General features: G+C 37.7%; 1 long non-coding RNA gene across 1 annotated transcript; it reads right to left on the minus strand.

The window, feature by feature from the left end:
• Positions 1–4,667: 4,667 nt before the first annotated feature.
• Positions 4,668–11,313, minus strand: LOC782977 (uncharacterized). Its single transcript, XR_807235.4, has 2 exons — positions 11,200–11,313; positions 4,668–6,446 (listed from the first exon to the last, which is right to left on the minus strand). It is a non-coding gene; the product is annotated as an uncharacterized lncRNA (long non-coding RNA).
• Positions 11,314–12,586: the final 1,273 nt, after the last annotated feature.

The following is a 12,586-nucleotide window of genomic DNA, read 5'->3' on the forward strand; positions in this document are numbered from 1 at the left end:
TTCAGGACATACACCAGCTCAGGATGCCCTCCTGTTATATTGGATACAATTTAGTAGCAAAACTTTCACAACTGAAAACTTTGTGTGTCTCACTCCTTTGAACATGCATGTCAGGCTGATAAATAGCTTGCATTCTTTATATTTAACTTCTTTAAATGGAATTCAAATTTTTTGCTCTGAGGCCATTAGGAATTTATGAACCATTTTTCTTTTCTGTAGTCTTCAGAGAGGAATCTACTCTTACAAAGACGACTCGGAGGCATTTGTCATTTCATACAGTGAGACCATTAGCGGTTATTGAGTATGGACCTAAGATTTTAGGAGTTCTGAGAAACTGTGGAACCAGGACACATGTAGTTAAAGAATACAGTCTAAGCACAAACATTTTATTCTCCCTCATTGAGCATCTTTTCTTCTGTGTCTTACAGAAAACTCAAATTATAAAATTATTCAGATGTTAGCATTTTTTTTTTTTTGAAAATTTCCATTCGTTATCATGTTTTAGTAGTGCTATCTCCACACACCACTACGGTTTTATTACTCTTAACATTCTTAAGGAACGTTAGGTTCAAAATCCCCTGTGACTCCAGCATTCCTCCTCCTGGCTAATGCAAGAAACTCAGATAAAGACTAAAATAAAAGAAGGAGATGAATTATTTAGCCAGCAGAAGACTAAGTGGGTTTGAGGATCATTAAGGAAATTTAATGATAGTTTTCATGTATAGAACAGATATTATTCAGAGATTGATGGCTAGCTATTCTCTGCATTTTCTGAAATTGTAAGAAGTAAAATAGGAGCGACTAAGGCAACAATGAAGAAACATTTCCTGATGTTGAAATTTGTTGGTTATGAATATGTTCAGTTATTCATTCAATATTTATTAAATTTCTACTATATGAGGTCATACTTGCCTGAGATGGAATTATTTACTTAGGTCTTTTTAGAATATATTCACATTATACTTGAAATGACTTTTCTGGTCTTGTTTAGAGGCAGAGAAGCAAATCATTGGTCTTATGATTCTTGTAATTCCTTCAAAGACTCATAATAGGAAAAATAAGATGCTGATATAAATGTTCACACTAACATAACATGGATTTTTCCAACATCCATCTTAAGAAACATAGAAAAGAGTAATTAAGTATAAGCACCCATCAATGTAATCACCAAAGCTCCAATACCTTTAAATTCCTTTTTTAATCAGGGTCCCATTGTGGCTGATTAATCTCTTTGCCCTCTTCATGGATTGAGCCTTGTTTTGGTAAAGGGGATTGCATAAATCAATGAAGCAATGAGCCATGCCATGCAGGGCCACCCAGGACGGATGGATTATAGCGAAGAGTTCTGACAAAATGTGGTCCACTGGAAGAGGAAATGACAAAACACTCCAGTATTCTTATTGTGATAACCCTATGAACAATATGAAAACACAAAAGATATGACACCAAAAGATGAGCCCTCAGGGTCAGAAGGTATCCAATATGCTGCTGGGGAAGAACAGAGGGCAATTACTAATAGCCCCAGAAAGAATGAAGCGGATGAACTGAAGTGGAAAAGACGCTCAATTGTAGATGTGTCTGGGCGTGAAAGGAAATTCCCATGCTGTAAGAACAACAGTGTCAAGATAGTATGCTGGCCATAGCAAACACATTTTTCTAACAGCCCAAGAGATGACTCTACTCATGGACATCAACAAATGATCAATAGCCAAATCAGATTGATTATGTTCTTTGCAGCCGAAGATAGAGAAGCTCTACATAGTCAGCAAAAACAAGACCCAGAGCTGACTGTGGCTCCAATCATGAGCTCTTTATTCCAAAATTCAGGCTTAAATTGAAGAACATAGGGAAAACCACTAGGCATTCAACTATGACCTAAATCAAATTCTTTATTATTTTACAGTGGAGGTGATGAGTAGACTCAAGGAGTTAGATCTGAAAGACAGAGTGCCTGAGAACTATGGACAGAGGTTCATAACACTGTACAGGAGGCAGTGATCAAAATCATCCCAAAGAATAAGAAATGCAAGAAAGCAAAGTGGATGTCTGAGGAGGCTTTATGAATAGCTGAGGTAAAAAGAGAAAATAAAGGCAAAGGAAAAATATACCCAATTGAGTTCAGAGTTCCAGAGAATAGCAAGAAGGGATAAGAAAGCCTTCTTAAATGAATAATGCAAAGTAACAGAGGAAAACAATAGAATGGGAAAGACTAGAGATATCTTCAAGAAAACTGGAGATAGTAAGGGAACATTGCATGCAAAATAAACAACAGAGATGGTAAGGACCTAAAAGAAGCAGAAGAGATTAAGGAGAGGTAGCAAGAATATACAGAACTATACAAGAAAGGTCTTAATGCCTGGATAGCCATGATGGTGTGGTCTCTTACCTAGAGCCAGATATCCTGAACTGTGAAGTCAAATGGGCCTTAGGAAGCATTACTACAAACAAGGCTAGTGTTAAGTGATGGAATTCCAGCTGAACTATTTACAATCCTAAGAGATGATTCTGTTAAAGTGCTGCACTCAATATGTCAGCAAATTTGGAAAACTCAGTAGTGGCCACAAGACTAGAAAAGGTCAATTTTCATTCCAATCCCAGAAAAGGGCAATACCAGAGAATGTTCAAACTGCTGTACAGTTGCACTCATTTCACATACTAGTAAGATTATGCTCAAAATCCTTCAAGCTAGACTTTAGCAGTATGTGAACCAAGAACTTCCTGATGTATAAGGTGTGTTTAGAAAAGGAGAGGAACCAGAGATAAAGTTGCCAACATCCTTTGGATAGTAGAGAAAGCAAGGGAATTCCAGAAAATCATCTACTTCTGCCCCACTGGCTACACTAAATCCTTTGATTGTGTGTATCATAATGAATTGTGGAAAATTCTAAAGGAGATGGGAGTATCAGACCACTTTGCTTGTTTCCTGAGAAACCTATATGCAGGTCAACAAGCAGTTAGAACTGGATATGAACAATGGGCTGAATCAAATTTGGGATAGGAGTATGACAAGGCTGCATATTGTCACCCTGTTTATTTAACTTCTAAGCAAAGTACATCATGAAAAATACTGGGCTAGATAAATCACAAGATTTCTGAGAGAAATATCAACAATCTTAGATATGCAGATGATACTGCTCTAATCACAGAAAGTGAAGAGGAACTAAAGACCCTTTTGATGAGGGTGAAAGAGGAGAATGAAAAAGCTGACTTAAAACTCCACATACAAACCATGGTTTCTGGTCTCATTACTTAATGGCAAATAGAAGGGGGAAAAGTGGGAGCAATGACAGATTTTGTTTTCTTGGGTTCCAAAATCACTGCAGATGGTGACTGCAATCATAAAATTAAAACACACTTGCTCCTTGGAAGGAAAGCTATGACAAACCTTGACAGTTTATTAAAAATCAGAGATATTACTTTGCTGTCAATGGTCTGTATAGTCAAAGCTATGGTTTTTCTAGTAGTCATTTATGGATGTGAGAGTTGGACCATAAAGAAGGCTGAGTGCCGAAGAATTGATGCTTTTGAATTGTGGTGCTGCAGAAGACTCGTGAAGAGTCCCTTGGGCTGCAAGGAGATCCTAAATCCTGAATCCTAAAGAAATCAGCCCTGAATATTCATTCAAAAGACTGATGCTGAAGTTGAAGCTCTAATACTTTGGCCACCTGATGCAAAGAGCCAACTTATTGGAAAAGACCCTAATGCTGGAAAGGATTGAAGGTAAAAGGAGAAGGGGATGGCAGAGGATGAGATGCTTATCAAAATAGCATCACAAACTCAAATTGACATGAATTTAAGAAAATTCCTGGAGATGGTGGAGGATGGAGGACCCTGATGTGCTGCAGTCCACGGGGTCACAATGAGTCGGAAACAACTTAGCTTCTGAATGACAACAAATCTTTTGCATTCCATTAATTTTCTCTTGGATAACAGACTATATGACGTCTCACTGCTTTGTTGGTCTTAGCTACCGTTTTAGTGGGTCCCCCTAAATAAAATGATGACGACTGACTTGGGCTAAGATACTTATCCCTCTGGTTTGCTATCAAGGCCGCACTAACTGGCTGTTACTCAACTCTAATTTATCTTTGATAGATATCACACTTCTCTCCATGTAAGACATTTATCCTCTGACCCCAAGTCTACATTTTATCATTAAAGTTAAGGAAGGTCTCTTCCTCATTAGAAAAATCATCACTTAAGCTCCTAAGTGATAAGGATGTGTTCTTTCTGTCAGGACATTTTCTACTTTTTTCTGAGTTGGAGGAAAATACATGAGTTGCAATACTTAATGTGGACATAAGACTGAAAAGCCCAATTGACAATTTAGCAGTATGTAATAACTGGTTTCAAACAAAATTTACTTTGAATGAGTTCCTGCCTCCCAAGGCACCCACCTCTTCTCATGTTTGCTATATTTTTGGTTGTCTCCATTGTTAATAAGTATCTCAAGTTATGGATCCTAAGGCTGTCAGTTACAAAATCATCTTACCATTTTCCAGTTACAAATTAGCTCATCTTGTAAATATAGCACCTAATTACCAGTTTTTAGTTGTACTTTTGCATAGTCTTATCATTCCCATTTTATTCAGATAGGTGGATGTTGGGGATTTTCTCCCTGGGACTTGGAAGCAACGAACCTGAAAGAACGATACTCGGACAGTCTCTTGCAAGGACTGACAAGTTTATTTCTGCAGTCAAGCCTTTTTATAGAAGCAGGAGCAAAGAGCTTAAAGTATACGGCCAGCAGAGCGCATAGGGGGTTAACACATAATCAGTAAAAACATTTCAAGGACAGCGCGCTCTAAGTGACTCATGTGCTTATCCCACAACCCGTTTTCTCAAGTAACATCCCTATTTATTATTAAATCTTGGTGCCGAGCATAACCAAAGGCAGGAGATGTTTTTCTGTCCTCAGTACAAAGCTGGGTACTTCTGGCCCTTCGCCATTTTCCCAACGACTTTCTCCTTTTACTGCTATTTTGTACTACGCTTCCCAACATATCCTCCTTTTGTTTTTAAATTAAGCGCAGCTGCTGCTAGTTGGACTCCACTGTGGGAGGCATGGAGTCTTGAGTAGAGACTTCTGTATCCTATAAGCAATGACAAAAAGAGCAGGGTGATTAATACATACATAAAAATATTGCTTCCTGAAAGCCAAGCTCTAGGGTCTAGAGACGATAGGGTTTTGGTTAAAGTATCATAGAATTGAGTGCTATACAATTCCTTAGGTACCCTAACTTTAAAATTAGCAGCTTGTTGTTTCAACAAATTGATGTCTGAACTTGAGTTATCTGTGAGATCCTGCAAATGCGCCTTAACTTTATCCCAAGGATATTCAGTGCTATTATAGGGCATGTTAGTCAGACAAAAAGAAGTAAAATTCCAGTGACAGAGTGTTCGTGTTCGGAAAGTCAGTTGCTGCATTTGATCTCCTAAGTAGATAACCACAGTTTGTAACTCATTAATTTGTGTTTGTAATTGCTGATCTATTTGAGCTTGTCGAGTCCACAGATCATGAGAGTCTTTGTGCCAAGCAGTGATAAAATCATGATTTTGTATAGAATTATGTAAAGCCATACCAGACAAAGTTCCTACAGTCACAATGGAGATAAGGCTTAAGATGCCTGCAATAATCCACCCAATGATGTGCTTAGATCACCTAAGCCCAGTGTTCAACAATACAGAAAGAAATACAGAATCAGTCCAAGGTTAAGTTTACGGGAAGCCATAACTCAGATCTTTGTTTAACTAGCACAATGCTAACATTGTGACATGAAATGGTGTGATTAAGGCAGGTATACAATGCACATGCAGTACAATTGACAATCTTGGCCGATAAGTTGATATCAAAATGCCCTACAATAAACAAGTACGGAAGGTGAACACACGATTGAATATAGCCAGTACTATTATATAGGAAGGTATAATTAGAAAGACGAAACACACCCACAGTCCCATAAACATTAGCGAAGTGCTCTAAAGCTGCTGGAATTTTCTAAATGTGCCATTGCTCTGGCCCCACAATGCGGACGACAATCCTGGGTCATGGGGGTGATAAGCCCCTGTTATACCAATTCAGCAATATGTCCTTATCAGTCTAAAAACTTGTCTTAGATTTATGAAAGCCTCCAATGTTTGATCTATTAAACCAGGAGCAATTATGATGTTCCTCTTGCTCTTCAGAACAGTTTACATTGCCAGAAACAGCTTATCTGGAGTCATAGGAGTTTCAGTACTCTTCAGTGTCTGCTCAGCCTGATGAGTCATGTTTTCACTTGAGCCCATGTCGGGTAAGGATTCAGACGATGGCATTTCCTCATTGGCTCCTCCAGGGTCATTGACGAGACCTTTCGCGTCAACTTCATCACTTCCCGAGGGAGTCCAGTCTTGGGGTCCCTCTCGATAATGGACATGGAGAAAGGGAACCCAGATTTCCTCTCCATCTGCAATGACAAGACCATAACCCTTGCCTAGGAGTTGTAAGATTCCTGGCAGCCATTGATTAAATTGTTTATACCATATTGGTGTATTGATTTCTAATTTTCTGTTTTTGTCTTCTGCAAAATGTCTATCTGCACGAGTGTCAGAATTATTTTTTGTTCAATTTAAAAAATTTAGGGAATAAAGAGTTAAAGATAATAATAATTGAAGGTTCATAGGATAAGAAGTGTATCTCCTCTTCCATATTCTCCCCTTTCTGTTTTAGTAAATGAGTTTTTAGGGTGCAGTGGGCTCTTTCAATAATGTCTTGACCCTGAGGATTATAGGGTATTCTTGTAATGTGTGTGATGTTTCATTCTGACAAAAATGAATGAAACAAATGCGAGGTGAATGTAGGTCCATTGTCTGTTATCAAGACAGAAGGAATCCCCATAATGGGGAAGGTGAGTAAGAGTGTGGAATGGCATGTTTATTGGATTCTGAAGAGACAGGTACTGTCCAGATAAAGTTGGAAAATGTATCTATTGAGACAAAAAGTAAAGAAAATTTTCTTTAAGGAGAGTGAGTGAAGTCAGATTGCTAAAGGGAATTAGGTTGTTGCCCCCGGGGATTAACTCCTGAAATCATAGTTCATAAGTGCAGAGGGGTGCAGACAGCATGGGTTTTAATAATATGCCATGTTTCAGTGAGAGGAATATGGTATTTAGAGTGCAATCTGTTAACATTGGTATGAAGATTAGCATGTTCGTCATTGGCAAATGTAAAAATGGGAGCTATGAGCCTGTTAACAGCATCATTTCCTGCAACCAGAGGGCCAGGTAAACTTGAATGAGCACATATATGTTCAATAAAGAAGGGTTCCGTACATGAGCGAATTAAAGCTTGAGTCTGTGAAAAGAGAGTATATAATTCTTCATCTAGATTATATAAAAAGGCAGTAACAAAATCAGAAAAAAGGGAAGCAAGGTATTTGGAATCAGTATATACGTTGAAGGATAATGGTTGAAGCGACAAAAGAGCATATAAAGCATACAATTCAACTCTTTGTACTGAAGAATAGGTAGTGGGTAATTTCTCTTTGATATCAGGGCCGACAATCCCTGTTAGGCCTTTCTTGTTGCCATTAATGAAATAGGTGGGTGCATTGGAAATAGGATGGGGTGCAATGATATTAGTTATAATGAATTTAGTACATTGTAGAAAGTCCTATAATTTTCCTTTTGGTAAATGAAATGAGATAACATTTAATGCCATTTGCATGGTCAAGTTATACTGTAAGGCAATTTGCAATTCCTTTTTTGTCAAGGGAACGTGTATTGCATATGGATCAAATCCAGTCAAAGTTTGTATATGACTTCTTCCTGACACAATTAAGTGTCCCATTTTCTCAATATATGATACAATTTTTTTAGACTGTTTAGTGTGTAAATATACCCATTCTATTGGGCTATGTTGAGCTATAATTGCAGTGGGCGAATGTTCAGTGGGGAATATATCTAAAGAAACTGGTTGATCATAATCTAGCTGAGTTGAAAAAGATTGTTGAATGTGTTTCTCCATTAAGGCCAGTTCTTCTTTGGCCTCTTTTGTTAGTTGTCTAGGGCTATTAGGGTCAGGGGAACCCTTTGAAATTTTAAATAGATCTTGTAAGGCATAGGTGGGGATGCCAACAGATGGCTGCAGCCAATTAATATCTCCTAGCAATTTTTGAAAATCATTCAGTGTGCGTAGAGATTGCATAGAAATTTGATTTTTTTGAAGTTTGATTTTAGATTCTTCCATAACATGTCCTTTCTTCCATAACATGTCCTAAATAATTAAAGGGTGCTTTCCATTGAATTTTATCTGGTGCTACAAGCAGGCCATGATTTTGAAGAGTAGTAATAACTTCATTATATAACTGTTGTAAATAGAGTTCAGATTCCATAGAGAGCAGTAAATCATCCATATAATAAATTATAAATGCAGTAGGATATTTATCTCTAATGGGTTGTAATAAAACAAATATGAGATATTGGCAAATGGTAGGGGAGTTCATCATTCCCTGAGGTAGTACATTCCATTGAAATCTTTTAACAGGAGCCATGTGATTTATAGAAGGAATTGAAAAAGCAAAACGTTTTCTATCTTTAGGGTGCAAAGGTATAGTAAAAAAAGCAGTCTTGTAAGTCAATAATAACTATAGACCATCCTTTTGGTACCATAGAAGGGGAGGGCAATCCCGGTTGTAAGGGCCCCATAGGTAACATGGTATTACTAACATTTCTTAAATCTATCAACATTCACCATTTTCCTGATTTCTTTTTTATTACAAAAATAGAGGAATTCCACGGGGAAAATGAAGGTTCTATATGAGCTTTTTGTAATTGTTCATTAACTAATTGCATAAGAGTTGCCAATTTTTCTTTAGTTAGGGGCCATTGAGGTGTCCATACTGGGGTATCAGATTCCCAATCGAGGGGCAGTGGTGTTAACTCAATGGCCCCCATAAAAAGGTTCATTTAAAGAAATTGTGGCTTTTGTTTGTTCAATAAAATCCCATCCCCATAAATTGATTGGGATATTAGTAATATATGGTTTAAGATAAGCTACAATTTGATTAGGGCCATACATTTGTAAATAGGATGCACTGACAAAAGTTTGTGTGGCATTAGCTTCATTTACTTCTAATAGTCTAGAAGGAGCTATAACCTTATCCCAATCAAGGGGCCATTTTGCAGCTCTAATGACTGAAATGTTAGCTCTGGTATCTAACATGCCTGTGAAATTCTTTCCCTGTATGCGTAAAGTAAGCATGGGTTTCCAATGTTCCTTTAATATGGTGGATAGTGCAGCAGTAAGGTTGGTACTGCCAAAGCCTCCCTGCCGAACTTTATCAGATGCCTTTATTGGTTTGACATGTGGTAAAAGTAATAATTGTGCAAAATGTTCCCTTTTTTGTAAGTATACATTTCCCATTTTCATAACATTTACCATAATATGTATTTCCCCTTCATAATCTTCATCCATAACACCAGTCAATACCATTAAACCTCTCATTGTGCAGCTACTATGTCCCAAAATCAGTCCCATTGTCCCGGCTGGAATTGGGCCATAATATCCAGTAGGAATTTTGTGGGGGTTGTATAATTCTATTAGTTCCAAATCATAAGGACTAAGTATATCAATGCAAGCACTCTTAGATGTAGCTGCTTGTAGCGTCATAACTTTAGGTCTTCCTTTTGTAGTGGGGCTAGAGGACGGCCCCTTTATCAGTTTCCCTGTTGTTTTTGTTGTGCATTGGGGTTCAAGGTGTTTCCATCCTTATCAAATTTAGAATGACATTCATTCAGCCAATGGAACCCCTTTTTACATCTTGGACATATTTCTGAGGGTCTCTTCTTATTAGAAGTAGTATTATTTTTTTTGGCCTGTGTTGACATGAGACATTGTTTTTTCATATGGCTGGGCTTCCCACAGTGAAAACATTTGGCTTTAGCAGCTTTTTGTACATTAAAAGTTTCCAATGTTGCCAATTTTGCTCTATGGGAACTAGATCTGATATTCCTATATGCTTTCAAATATTCCATAAGAGAGCCAGTCTCTCAAATTGGTCTAAGCATGGATTGACATTCCTCATTAGCATTTTCAGAAGCAAGTTGTTTTAAAATAATATTTTGTAAAGTCACATCCTTAATAGGTTTCTCAATTTCATCCTTTAATTTTCCTATAAATTGAGAATATTCTTCCTCTTGTTCTTGAATAATCTTAACAAATGAACCATCAGAGTTAGTGCTATCAACCTTTGCTTATGCCCTGCAGGCAGTTTCTTTAATGAAATGTAACATCTGAGGGGTAATATTAGCTAGTTGTGCAATCATATTGGCCATGGCTCTTGTTCCAGTGAGTATATCATAGGTTAAATTGGCAGGGTCACCATGAGATTGCTGGTCAATCATCAGCTGTCGGGCCTCATCATTAACCCACATTTGCCACTGCAGTAATTGTTGAGGACTTAAAACCATCTTTGCTACTTGAAAAAAAATCATATGGCATCCAACGGTCAGCCTATCCTCTGAGAAATTCTATACAGTAAGGAGAAATAGGACCATACAGAGTACATGCTTTCTTAAAATTAGACAACATGCTAAAATCTAAATTAGCCCAAGTATTTTGGTCTTGGGCAGGTTGATTAAATTGCATTGGGAAAGCAAAAGTGCAAGCAGGCATCTCCCGAGGAGGAGTGAAATGATTAGTATGAGCAAAGTTAGCAATTGTTACAGGTGGAACAGAAGGAAAAACTTTAGATTTGGACTGTCCATTGAATGAAATGACCTCCATTCTAAGTGGCTTCAGTTTTGACATATCCTGTATATATATGTCTCTAAGTTGTTTTTCTAAGGATTGTGTCTGATTGAGCATAACATTCTTATATTTCAAAGCACCTTGTATATCTTGTTCTTTAAGCTCATATTCATGTAAAGATTGAATAGTTTTTACTTCCAAATCAATGTTATGTCCTTCAATTTGTTCTATGACAGCCTGTATGAGTGACAAGGTAACCCTTGCCGATATGCTCTCAAAACATAATTTTTAATCCTTTTCTATATGTCTAGATTGAGTGTCCCCTCTTCTGGGAACCATGAATTGTTCCAGTAAAATATGATAGCAGTCGTTCAACTGATCTCTTGAAACATTAACACCGTTTTGTCTCAAAAAATGATGCATTATAGAAATGAAAGGAATTTTACTGCTATGTTGTCCCATCCTGCTTACCTCTTTCTTCAGGGGCTCATCAATTTGTTCAGCCTTCTTTTCAAGTCCCTGTTCATGGCGCCACTCGTTGGGGATTTTCTCCCCAGGACTTGGAAGCGACGAATTTGAAAGAATGACACTCGGACAGTCTCTTGCAAGGACTGACAAGTTTATTTCTGCAGTCAAGCCTTTTTATAGAAGCAGGAGCAAAGAGCTTAAAGTATACAGCCAGCAGAGTGCATACGGGGTTAACACATAATCAGTAAAAACATTTCAAGGACAGCGTGCTCTAAGTGACTCATGTGCTTATCCCACAACCCGTTTTCTCAAGTAACATCCCTATTTATTATTAAATCTTGGCGCCGAGCATAACCAAAGGCAGGAGATGTTTTTCTGTCCACAGTACAAAGCCAGGTACTTCTGGCCCTTCGCCATTTTCCCAAGGACTTTCTCCTTTTACCGCTATTTTGTACTATGCTTCCCAACAGGTAGAAGTATTGAATTTAAAAGATCTGATTACGGTTACAAAGATAAAGACACATAAAATATTTGCTTTTGCATATGATCCTCGTAAATAACTTGCAGCCAGGATATAACTAAATAGCTTATGTCTAGGCCATGTCAGGGAGAAAATGGGGTAAAAAATGTGTGCTTTTTAAAAGTGGCCCCAATTCAGAAATGTGATTCTACCCTCATTGGATAAATAAATAAAGGTTTATTAAGTCAGAGCTAAAATTAAATAGTTTCAAAACCTAAACAGTTACTGAACAGTATTTTCATCTATTGTAGCCTGACAATACATAGGAAGCTGACAAACAACTTAAGGGAAAAACCAGAGGCAGTCCTTTCCTTAGGAATCGGAAGTATAAAGAAGGTATACAACTTGCCCAGGGCACACCCTGAGTAGCAGAAAGGAGATCCATATATGCAAGTCTAAGTCTAAAATCCATGCTTTTCCTTCCTTACAAATCAACTTTTACAGTGAATATAAAATGATCTTACTAAATCATATAATGCTTCAATTCAAAATTGTAAATGTGTTGATGGCTTCAGTTTGTTAGGTAGGTAAGAATACGAAAAAGGAGTCCAGAATGAAGGTGGCTAAAAGACACAGAAGGGAAAAACCCAAGAAAATAGAACAAAGGGAGATCTGAGGACCAGAATGAGGACCTCAGGTAAAACAAACAGCACTCCTGGCTAGCCCAATTTACATAGGGCAGGCCCAGGAGGAGGAGAAAAACATATAAAAAGAGGAGCCAAAATTGAGCTGGGGGCTTCTTGTCTTTTGAATCTTTTGGGTTGACCTGCCCTCATGCCCTGAGGATATATTTTCCTTTGCTTTCTAAATAAAACTGAGCTATAACACAGGGCAGTAACACTGATCCATCTGTCGCTTCAAATTTTTGCT

Source organism: Bos taurus, chromosome 6 (assembly GCF_002263795.3).
Source record: "Bos taurus isolate L1 Dominette 01449 registration number 42190680 breed Hereford chromosome 6, ARS-UCD2.0, whole genome shotgun sequence".
Lineage (NCBI taxonomy): Eukaryota > Metazoa > Chordata > Mammalia > Artiodactyla > Bovidae > Bos > Bos taurus.